General features: G+C 36.5%; 1 pseudogene; it reads left to right on the top strand.

The window, feature by feature from the left end:
• The first annotated feature begins 426 nt into the window (after positions 1 to 426).
• Positions 427 to 12045, top strand: part of LOC129042130 (large ribosomal subunit protein eL33-like) — a 50939-nt pseudogene continuing 39320 nt past the window's right edge.

Here is a 12045-nt window from a genome sequence, read left to right as displayed (position 1 = left end):
GTTTCCTTTACACATTTCTATGGCTATATTTATAATGCCATTTGATGGGAATGTATGAATATGTATTGAGAACTTTCTAGTTGCCATTAAATATCTATATTGTGCTGAAGAAGTCAGACAAAAGTGCAAGTAAATATATATTAATTAAATGATTATAAGTAGTGCCAAGTGATTGATGCTGGGAGAGAAAGTTGGGTATAGGGATTTACTTAGGTAGACTGGCCCTGTAAGACTTTCCTGAGAAAGGGACATTTAAGCAGAGATCTGAAGCATGAGAATGTTTAATAGATATCTTTTAATACTGATTGTCAATATTATATGATATAGGATCATGTGAACACATTGCTAGGGTCACTTACAGTGCCCTAGAGCACATCTGCCTCTGGGTAGGGGAGGGGACATTTGCTTCTTTTCTGCATAGAGGAGATGATTTTTCTAGCCCTGGAAGATTTAATGGAGCAAAATATCATTTTGGAATCTCAGGATGACACATCTTTGGGAGCACTGGGAAACTGTATTCTTGATATGGTAACCAGGCTTTCTCAGAAGTCACAAGCAACAAACAGTGTGACCTACCACCTTAAAGTGGTAACTGCATTGGCAGGGCATCTAGTGGAAGATGAGGGGCGTTTACCATGAAAGTGCATGAGTCATGAGAAGATTATAACAGAGATGAGGCACCCCCTTCCTCCAGGCTTTCCCAGAAATTACTGGGGGACAGGTCTTTGTCCTCAACTATGAAATATATTATTTCTGTTAATATCACTAAATTAATGCCTATGGGAAATTTGGGTAATGCTACTTTATTTTCAAATCCAAGAACCAATCTGCAGCTTGTACCAAATGAATATAGACAGTGACAAATGCCAGGAAGTTTCATTCACAACCCCATGTCAAACAGATGTTGTGCTCTGGATCCAATCATCTCCCAAAAGGCAGCCAGGCACCTGTCCAATGTTGGCCTTGGCCAAATATCGAACAAAGACCCAAACAAAGAATACGTAGTTGTGGCCTTATATATGACCAAGTTCTCATTCCTAAGTTCCTCAGCTACATGAAATGCTGCCTAAATTAGCAAAGTTTGCAGATATAGTACCCAAGAAGCAACTGTGAGGCCAAATGCATCCCATCTGAATCTCCTGGAAAAATAGTACGTATGTCTGGCCTTCATTCAGAAAGACCTGTCTTTCCTATCCTATTACTCACCAATAAAACGTGGTTCTGTTCTACTCTCTTTTCCTAAAAGGCAACACAAAATTTCTACTTTTATATACACAGAGGCATCCCTAGAAATACTAAGAAGATAAAGAGGCAAGTGAGGGTGAAGAAAAGCAAAATTGTAGCGAGAGATTTCTTTTTTCCTTCAGACAGAATTTTGATCTCATATTTTCCTTTCCACCAAATAGTCTAAGTTTTTCATCATCACAGTGCAACTACATTATCATTTGGTTAGCATCTACTGTAGGCCAGTCGTGTCACTTATATCATACCATTTGGTTTTCAGGACCATCTTGCTAAATAAATATAATTATTATAACCATTTCAGGAGGCCAAGGCGGACTGATCACTTGAGGTCGGCAGTTCGTGACCAGCCTGGCCAACATGATGAAACCACATCTCTACTAAAATACAAAAATTAGCTGGGCGTGGTGGCAGGCACCTGTAATCTCAGCTACTCAGGGGGCTGAGGCAGGAGAATTGCTTGAACCCTGAAGATGGAGGTTGCAGTGAGCTGTGATGGCACCACTGTACTCCAGCCCAGCCTGGGCGACAGAGTGAGACTCCATTTCAAAAACAAATAAATAAACAAATAAATAAATAAACAAAAAGGCATAAAGTAAGGCTCAGTGATTTTAAAAATTAAAAAAAAAAAACCTAGTAGGTTAGTAATGGTGGAGCTCCAGGGCTCTATACATACTGCAGCCTCTGGATTTTAATTCAGATAACAGCACTATCCAATGTTAGAATTGTTTGCTTTTTAATATTGGCCAAGGGCAGGAAAAACATTTTAAATAAATTTTAACTGAAAAGCAAGTATATAAATAAATAAGTTTCCTGCCTCATTCTGAGCCATATGCTGCCAGCACTAAGCTTCATTCTTTTTTATATTTCTTTAAAAAGGTCTTTCAAAAGCAGAAGAGGCATGTGCAATAATAGACGTTCTGTAAAAATATACAATTTTAAGCTACCATTTATTTCTAGAGGACTTACTGAGTAATCTGAGCAATTTAAATATACTTCATTCTCACAATAGCCCTATGAAATAAATATGACCCATTGTATAGAAGAAGGAATTGAGGTTTAAAAAGATTAAGTATTTTGTGCAAAGTAGCAAGAAGAAGATTGAGAGAGTGAACTAATATTCGGGCCTGTCTGACCTGAAAATTTATTCACTGAAATATTACACTGAACTTCTTGCATTCATAAAATGACAGTCAGGTGTATCTTTCAAAGTTACTCTTTTTATGCTGGTTTAGAAGTTAAAACATTTCTCTCCTTTACTCACCTCCCAAGCACTACCTAGTGCAGTATAGTCTGAGTATGGTGTTTGGAGCCAGGATGTGTGAATTTAATTCCCAGCTACAGCATTTACTAAATGCGTGAACTCAAACAACTGAATTAACCCCTCTGTCTCGGTTTTCTCATCTGCAAAAGGGACATAGAACTAGTGTCTATGTCATAAGTTACTGTCAGGTTTTAATGACCTAGTATGTGGAAAGCACTAAGAAGAATGTATGACACATAGTAAGTACTATGTTAGTGTTTGTAGAGAAGAATTTATGATGCATATTATGTTAGTGTGTATATATAGAAAAATACATGATGCGGCTGGGCGCAGTGGCTCACATCTGTAATCCCAGCACTTTGGGAGGCCGAGGCAGGCGAATCACCTGAGGTTGGGAGTTCGAGACCAGCCTGACAAACATGGGGAAACCCTGTCTCTGCTAAAAATACAAAAATTAGCTGGGCATGGTGGCACATGCCTGTAATCCCAGCTACTTTGGGGGCTGAGGCAGGAGGATCGCTTGAACCTGGGAGGCGGAGGTTGTGGTGAGCAGAGATCATACCACTGCACTCCAGCATGGGTGACAGAGTGAGACTCCGTCTCAAAAAAAAAAAAAAAAAAAAGTAGATGATGTATTTCTTTAGAAAAGGAACAATAATGTAAAAAACTCACTGAGGGCAAACACTAAAATAAAAAAAAAGAAAGAAAAATATATGTTGCATAATAACTACTATATTAGCGTTGTAAAGAATCTATCATACGTAGTAAGGTCTGACTTCTTTTGCTTCCCCTCATCTCTCTTGGCATGCCCTACTCCATCTGTTACCTCAGTATCAGGTTGGTTTAGGTGTAGTCTGACAGTACCCACCTCAGCTATGACGTACATCTCTCACTTTCTGCCCTGGACATTCTCTGACATTGTGGGGTGGTTCCTCTACTGGTACCTACCAGGAATTGTATCTGGAAGTGTGAGTGAATTATCTCCCCACGTGGCAACACCTGGCCAATGAGAAATGGGAGCAGGTGAATAAACGCCTCCCCTCTTCATCTCTCAAGAGAGACTCATTTCACATTGGTCCTTGGGAGTTGAGGGGCATGGCAGTGGATAGAGCTCTTAGGATAATCAGTCCAAGCCTCTGGAACTTCATAAAGCGATATGCATTCCCATGCTTGCCCTGTGACGGTACTTTATTATTGATGCCAACATGCTTCTCATTCCATTTTGTGTATTATATGGAGCTAAGTAGAACAGAAAGGCACAGAAACTAACCCCATTGTATCACATATTATACGGATGGAATCTTGTTTGCTTTGGCCTAATAGGACCTAAGTAATTTGCCTTCAGTAAGAAGTCAGCTCAATTCAACAAATAAAATATGATGCATGAGAACTCAGCTGATGTGGGCTCTATTTCACATCTATGTTTAATTAGTTCTGAGACCCCAGGAAAGATACTAAATCACTTTAAGTCCCAAATATCTTATTACAAAAAAATTGGTAGATGTTTGTTGATTTTTAGATTCTTCTTAGATTAAAATTCTAATTATCAGTGCCTTTTCACAGCACTTCCTACACTGTACAAGTGATTTGGAGCATATATAAAGAAAATAAATTCAAGATTATTAAAAATATTATAGTCAATCTTATTTGAAATGGATTTGATAACACTTTTATTCATGTATTTGCAATTTTTTAAAAATTTAAAATAAATTTAACATAATTACAATATAAAAATAATCTAACCATTATCCATATGGTATACAGGCTATAGTTTGAAAATGCTTCTTATAACAGCATTCCTATAATTTGATTCTTATACACCTCATAGTATTAATACTATTCATAGTTCCTATTTGGGGAAAAAGAAACTAAATTCAAAGTGACCCTATGATTTTCTTGCAGCTACATGTTTAGTAACTAGTGGACACAGAGCTCTTTTCATTGAGAAACTTGTCTTTATAAAAACTGGTTTTCTACTAGAACCATAAAAAATAAACAAAAACAAACACTGAAAGCTAGGAATTTTAAATGTTTAACTAGACAGATAAAGATAAGATAAATATCAATATGGGAACCACTCTTATTTGTAGAAATATGCATGCTTCTTGCTTGTCTATTAAAATCTTTGAGGTCAGAAATAAGTGTCATATTTAATGTTTTGTGTTCTCACTTCTGACCTGCACACAGTAAGTGCTAAATAATTAACAACAAGATATATGAATAATTAAGAGATAAATTGAGAATATGAGAATGAGAATTAAGTGTGTTTCCTTCAGGATTCCTTCTCTAACTCCCAAGCCCCAGTCAGGGCAAGGTGCTTCTCTGCTCTGACAATGCCGAGATCATGATGACGTTTATTGTGGGATATTGGAATGCTCTCTTCTATGGCCATGTCTTGATAGTTTGAGAACTACATGAATGGAAGTATTGAGACTTAATTATCTATTTGTCCTGTGCCCCAAGCATGTGGTAAATACAAGAAATATGTGGTGAATCAACAAAGAAATGGACAAGAATAATTTGGAAGAGAGAGAACAATTTTGTAATTTGGGATTTATTAATATGTGATGTTATTTGAAGCTGGGGAGAGGAGTGGGATTAAAAACACAGGAACTAGACCTCAGGGAATGTTCAAAGTTAGTAGGAGAATGGAGAGGAGTCACTGTAGATAAATTGGGAGAACCACAAAACGTGGGATTATGCAAATACAGAAAAAGGTGGTAAACCATTCTCGTGGTCTTTCCATTATGATGCACTTCTTTTACCTTGGAAAAATTTATATTTGGCATGGATACTTAGAGTACCGCCTAAAGTTGTGATTTCATTTCATTTTGAGCTTGTATAGTCATAGCTGCCACCTCAGGGACACTAAAGCAAGTGAGGCTCTGAAAATATGTAACTTTGAATCTGAAATTTCTAATCTTTGCTGTGTGGGCTGGAGCAAATGCTTAGCCTGAATATGCTTCAGTTTTGTTTGTGTAGTGAAAACATCACCATTTTCCCTCATTGGGCTGTTGTGTGCAGTCACTAATAAAACACTGTGATAAAGCCCTTTGCAAATATGAAGTGCTATTGAAATGTAGAGTAATACACTGGACATCTTTGTTTTCCATGAGACACATCCCACGAGACGCTTCCTTCCTTCCAGAACATGTACACTCAATGAAGTGTCCATCTGGCAAGTAAGACTCTGCCAAAAGTGGAAAGGCAAATTATTATAACGTAAACAGCTGAGTGCTAGTGTGCAAAGGTGGTAAAAGACTTGTAGTCCTGCCTGTATAACGGTTAAGATAGGGATTAGGATGCACCAGAATGTACAATATACTCAGTATTTTCCCCAGGGAGAATGAAGGCAGGGAAAATTTCTGGCTACCTGGGCCCCTTTGCCTTCCCTCTAAAAACATTACACTTGGCTAATGGAGCTGTAACTTTGTTTTGATTTCCTGAGTGGTCTTGAGTTACCTAATATCTGGCCTGCTTCCCTAGATGCATGCCTCTTAGATCTCTACAGTAAAATCATACTTAAACCATTTTCATTAGGAACGGAATACTACACGATCATAAAGTACCCCATGGAATGCCTTGATTAGTAGAGATCAAAGGCCGAGCTTCATTAGTTTTGCTTTCTTTCCCCTCCTACTTTGCCTCTGTGTTAAACTGCATTAACCTGACTAAGCCAAGCTCTCCCAAGTTTGTACAATCTGGAAAAGATAACTTCTCCTGAGAAGTCTGGCTTTTCTTTGGAGCACATGGCTTGCAGGTTTTGTGTGGCTCAGGGTACAGTCAACAAGCTGTCTATTTGATGGAGGGAACCAGCCCCTACTCCAAAAGTCGGATGGCTGTGGTTTCTTCTGTAATACCTTCTCTGGTTCAAAAAGACTAGGATTAACACTATGGCCAAAGGTTAGGAGTCTATGAACCTGGCTTTCCTCACCAAATTGAGTCATTTCAAATGCAATCAAGGGCCAAATCCCTTAACAAAACTGTTCACCACACTGTGGCGGTAAAGGGTGCTCTCTTTGCTAAGGCAGACTTGAGTTTAAATTCTGGCTCCTTCACTTATCTCAGCTTCAGGTTTCTCATATGTAAATTGGGATATCAGTGCTGACTTCACAGGATTGTTGTAAAGACTAAGGGAGATAATGATTACAAAACACCGAGCACAGTGCCTAGCATACGAAAAGCACTCAAGAAATGGTGACTGTATATACCCACCAAGTCAATGCACCCTTACAGTTCTAGAGAGAAGAGCTGATGCAAACACTGTGACACACTATTTTTTGGAAAGTGTTTCCAATTGCTCAGCTCCAGCAGCCTCCAAATTTCTTTTGGATAAATATCCAAAAGTGAGGAATGGAAGACGTTTCCTTGGATTAGCTATTTGGAGCCAGGCAAACCTCAAACTTTCCCACAAGCACATGGAAAAGGATGTGTACTCTTGGTCTAAGTGCAAGAGACACAGTGGAAAATCTGGCTTTCTGCACTGTGGGGCTGAGACACACAGCATAGAGGCATGGTAAGCTTTTTCTTTTTACTCCATTTTTTAAATTGACAAATAAAAATTGCATATGTTTGTTGTGTACAACACGGTATTTTGAAATATGTATAAGGATAAGGTTTTTTTTCTACATAAATCTGAAGTAGAATTTGGCCATTTCACAATGGAAAAGTGGAACCTCTTCCTGACATGTTGGTTGAAGTCTCATTTAACAGTATCAGTTCTTTCCCCTATCTCTGTAGTAGTCATAAATTTTCTATATTATGATAATAGTACAATAAAATAAAAGCAGCTGCTCTTATTATATTACCCAAATTTACTCTCATGCACTTTGTTTACTCTCTGGAGTACTTACTGCCCTGTACTATTGAAGTGGGCATTTTCATTTTATTATTTGAAAAGATGAACTAAATGTGTCTACTACCTTCACTTCCCATTCCTACTGCCCTAGATACTTGTGGAGAAACTGAAGTGAAATCTTATCCTTATGCCTCCAATTCTCCCTCTCCCAGGAGGTAATTAACAACATATCCAGTGGGACATCATTGAAGAGACACACCTGTGGGATACACTCTACAGGAGACTATAACAGAGGGAACAAAAGCTCCCAGAAGTTAACTAGTGCTTTTGTCCCTGGACTTCAAGACTTCACCTATAAAAATATAGCACAAGCTTGGCTTCCATTTATAAAGTGTAAGACCTTCATATTTTAAGCATATAAAACACTTAAGGTTTCAATTATTAAGGATGATAGACTGGTTTCTGAGAATTTTTTTTATATTATATTATAGATAACAGTTGTTTATCCATCAGTGCCCCAATAGACTTTGAACTTTTGAGGACCAGATGATATTTATCTTTGAATATTCAGCTTGCTATAGTGCCTAGCATATGAAAGGCAGTAAAATGTGTCCTGATTTACTGGCTGAATGAATACATGAATGAATGTAATCAGTATATAACTCAGCTACCTAAAGGTTTACTGTGAGGGTGAATTTTATGTGTCAACTTGACTGACCAACTGAGTGCCCAGATAATTTGGTTTAAACATTACCTCTGGATGTGTCTGTGAGGCCGTTTCTAAATGAGATTAACATTGGAGTCAATAGGCTGAGTAAAGTAGATTGCTCTCTCCAAATGAGTGGTCTCCATCCAAGGCACTGAAGGCTTGAATAGAAGAAAAGACTGAGTTTAAACAAAGTCCTTCTTTGTACTGACTGTCTTTGACCTGGGACATAGGTCATCTCTTGCCTCAGACTCAGACTTGAACTTTGACTGAAACTTACACTGTCGGCTCTCCTAGTTCACAGGTCTTCAAACCAGGGCTACAAATATACCATTGGTTCTTTTGGGTCTGGGCTTTGTAGCTTCAATAACTATGTGAGCCATTTTTTAATAATATCTAGTAGAAGAGATTATAATATTATATAAAAAATTAATAACATATAAATAATGTAATGTTATCATATTAATAATATATAATATGTTATGATAATGTATTATATATCACATATAATTATTATATATGATATAATATATAATTCTATATAATACATTATTTTAGATTAATATTACTGACTATATATTACTCTATTTATAGGACTATATATTACTACTATATATAGTCCTATATAGAGAGTATATAGTCCTATATAAAGAGTAAGTCAGTAATATTAATACTAATTAGCAATATATAGTACTAAATATTACTAATATATAGTCAATAATGTTAATCTATATATAGAATTTATAATAAATTATTATTAACATTCTTTTTGTTAGGCTAAAATAAATTTTTATTAAATGTTAGATTTATACACAGTTCACAAATTCTTTACAAAGAATTGCCAATCCTTGTCCAATTTGGTAGTAGTCTCTATACAGATTTGGAAATTCTGCTGTGAAATAGGGTTTATAAGATATTCCTTTTAGAAAGCATCACAATGCTAATTTTAGGCAAAACAGTGTTTAAAACTGAAGTCTGCATAGAAGTGGAGTCAAACACCATTAGCCTTTATCCCAGTGACAAAATAATATAAAATAAACCTTAAGCTGACTTACTAAGAAAACAATGAATAAATATTCTGTAAACTTCTCAAATTCACCTACAATTTTTGATTACTTTTAGAAGCAGTACTACTGCAAGATATCAACAACCACACTATGTACCCAAATAAAATAAGTATTAAGAATAAAATATTATATAATTCTTTAATAGAATTATATAAGGTGTATATAAGTCCTGTTGTTCCTGATTCTCTGAAGAATTCTAATACTGTAACTTTATTGATTTGTTTATAAATAGAATCATCCATAAGCTTATGTAATAAATTCATAACATTGTTTATTATTATATCGTGACTAATATTACAAACTCAGATATTAGAGTTGATGGCAATTTAATTGGAATTGCAGATTGAAGTCTTCATTATTGGTTTCCTAGAAATTTGCTTTCTTACAAGTCACTGATTCAAGCCAATGTTTCTGAATCCTGTGGTGCTGCTGTGGTGGTTGCTCAGACACGCAGACCACTCACTTTCATTAAAACATACAGGAAGGAAGAAAGTCACAGTCCTTATCAACAAGAGGGCTACACCTCTATAAGACAGACTGAAACAAATCTGAGTAAGCAAGTGAACTTCTGTTGTTTAAGAGAGAGTAGTGCATGGTTTGCTTTGAAATTAATGATCCTCCCGCTTGGGGCAGGCTCGCTAGCACAACGGGCAGTGGTAGTGGTGTTAGCTGCCTCCAAGCTTACCCCATTATGCAGAGAGGGTTGGGAAGAAGAAAAATAAAGTTCTTGGAAGGTAATGTGTGAGGCAACTCTTACGCACCAGGTTCTATATAAAGCATTTGAACACACACAAATTTATGTAAGCCTTCTGATAACTTGAGTTGTTTGTCTTTTTTTTGCAAATTAGAAAAGTGAGATTGAGAGAGATTAATTATGTAATCTCATGGATCTGAGAAGAGAACAAGCCAGATTCAAACTCAAGGTTGATACCAAAAGACAGATTCTTTCCACATCACCATTAAAGGGAGACAGGCAAGTGAAAGGGCCAAAGTACAACATTTAGAGTCAAAGACACCGAGGTTTAAATCCTGGCTCAACCAGTTACTACCCAATGTACCTTTAGATAAGTTCTTGAGACACATCTTCTTCATCTGAAAATGCAAATAATGCTGTAAGTCATAGATCTGTTGGCAGAAAATAAGATATTTTCAAAGCACCATAAATGCCAAATGATTTTGGCTTTAAAAGCGACTGCAGACTCAGCAATGACCTCAGCTGGACTGCTTTTCCCAGGTAAAGAGTATGCTGCCATGGACTGACCTTGTGCCTGATGCTCCAGCAAAGGCTGGTTGTGACAGAGTCGGTTTCTACACACCCCATGGTGTGTCAATAGCGCTGCTGTTGAAAGGAACATATTTGCAGGGGAATCTTGCCAAGAAGCAAACATTACAGTTTGTGCTCCTTGAAAACTGTAAAAATAAGATTAGATTAAAAGGACTCCAGGGGTTGTTTGGACCTCAGGAGGGAATGGAAGTTTGTAACTATTTGAATGACTTAGTACATGTTCCACTATTGTCTTCTAAGACCTCTAAGGCTCCCTTTACCCCCATTGTCTTGATATCTTTTAGGATATCATAATAGGTGACCTACTTATTCATAAGTAATAATTTTTTTGTGTGTAAATACAAAACTCTCTCCTCCAAAATTTATACGTGTTAAGAAGTATCAAGGGAAATCTGAGGGAGGGAAAAGGAAACAACAGAGAAATTATAGAAAATTTTTACTAGTTTGCGGATATTTAAAGAATGGGCACATTCTTTGTCTTCTTTCATGTATCTTCATAGTGACTGATTCTTGAATTTTAAAATTATGACTAACAATGATTGATAAATATCCCTTTGAACATGATTGAATTTTATTGGCTGCAGCTTCAAGCTACAATTCAGTAAACTGTTTAGGTAGCCAAGACTTCTTATTCCTGGAGGTGTCACTTCTAGGAAATATAAACGGGAAAACCAAGCCTCATAAAGAAAAAAGAAAAGAAAATACTAAAATATAAACTGCTTAAACATTAGATGCAATGAGAAGAAATCTTCCAGAAACTATCTCTTCTTTCACTGAATACTGATGGAACTAATGTCTGTCTTACTCAATTACCAAAATATTTCAATTTAAATCCTCCGTTATATTCAGAAAAAATATTCACATTGGTTATTCATGTAATCCTCACAACACCGTGAGAAGCTTTTATTAACTCCCTTCTATGGATGGGGAATATGGATGAGGTTCAGAGATTTTTAAAGATTTACCAAATCTACACTGGCAATAAACGTAAGGTTACAAACATGCTTGTCAGTTTCCTAATTGCAAGTTCCCTTTCTTATTCCATGCCACCACCATTCTGTTATAGGATCTGTCTTATTTGTGTTTGTTTCATTTCCTTATTTACATTCTAAGCTCTCAGAAAGTAGGCCAAGTCTTCACTTTTGTTGTATCCTCCCAATTGTTCAAAGTGATTGGTTCATGAGTATCTGTTGATTATCTGTTTGATAAAAAAAAGTCTTGCTATTTTCATGGTACAGACACATGTTTTGTTAGATTTGTACCTAAGTATTTAATTTCCTTTAGAACAGTTGTAACTGGTTTTGTGTGTTTAATTTCAGTTCCACGTGTTCATTTTTATTATAAAGAAATACAATTGAATTTTATGTTTTGATCTTGTATCTTATGACCCTGTTGAATTCGCGTAGCTCTGGGAGGTTTATTTTCAGGGGAGTAGATTCCTCGGGATTTTCTATGTAAAAAATCATGTTATCCACCAGTAGTGACAGTTTTATTTCTCCCTTTCCCATCTGTATGCATTTTATTTCTTTGCCTTCCCTATTCCAATGGCTAGAACTTTCAGCACTTTTTTGAATAAAAGTGATGACAGCACATATCATTGCCTTGTTCCTTATCTTCAAGGACAGCTTCCTATTTTTCACCATTAAGATCGATGTTAGCTGTAGGAATTTTGCAGATTCTCTT

This window comes from Pongo pygmaeus, chromosome 7, assembly GCF_028885625.2.
Source record: "Pongo pygmaeus isolate AG05252 chromosome 7, NHGRI_mPonPyg2-v2.0_pri, whole genome shotgun sequence".
NCBI lineage: Eukaryota > Metazoa > Chordata > Mammalia > Primates > Hominidae > Pongo > Pongo pygmaeus.
Note: the sequence above shows the minus strand (reverse complement) of the source record. Positions and strands in the feature narration are given on the sequence as shown.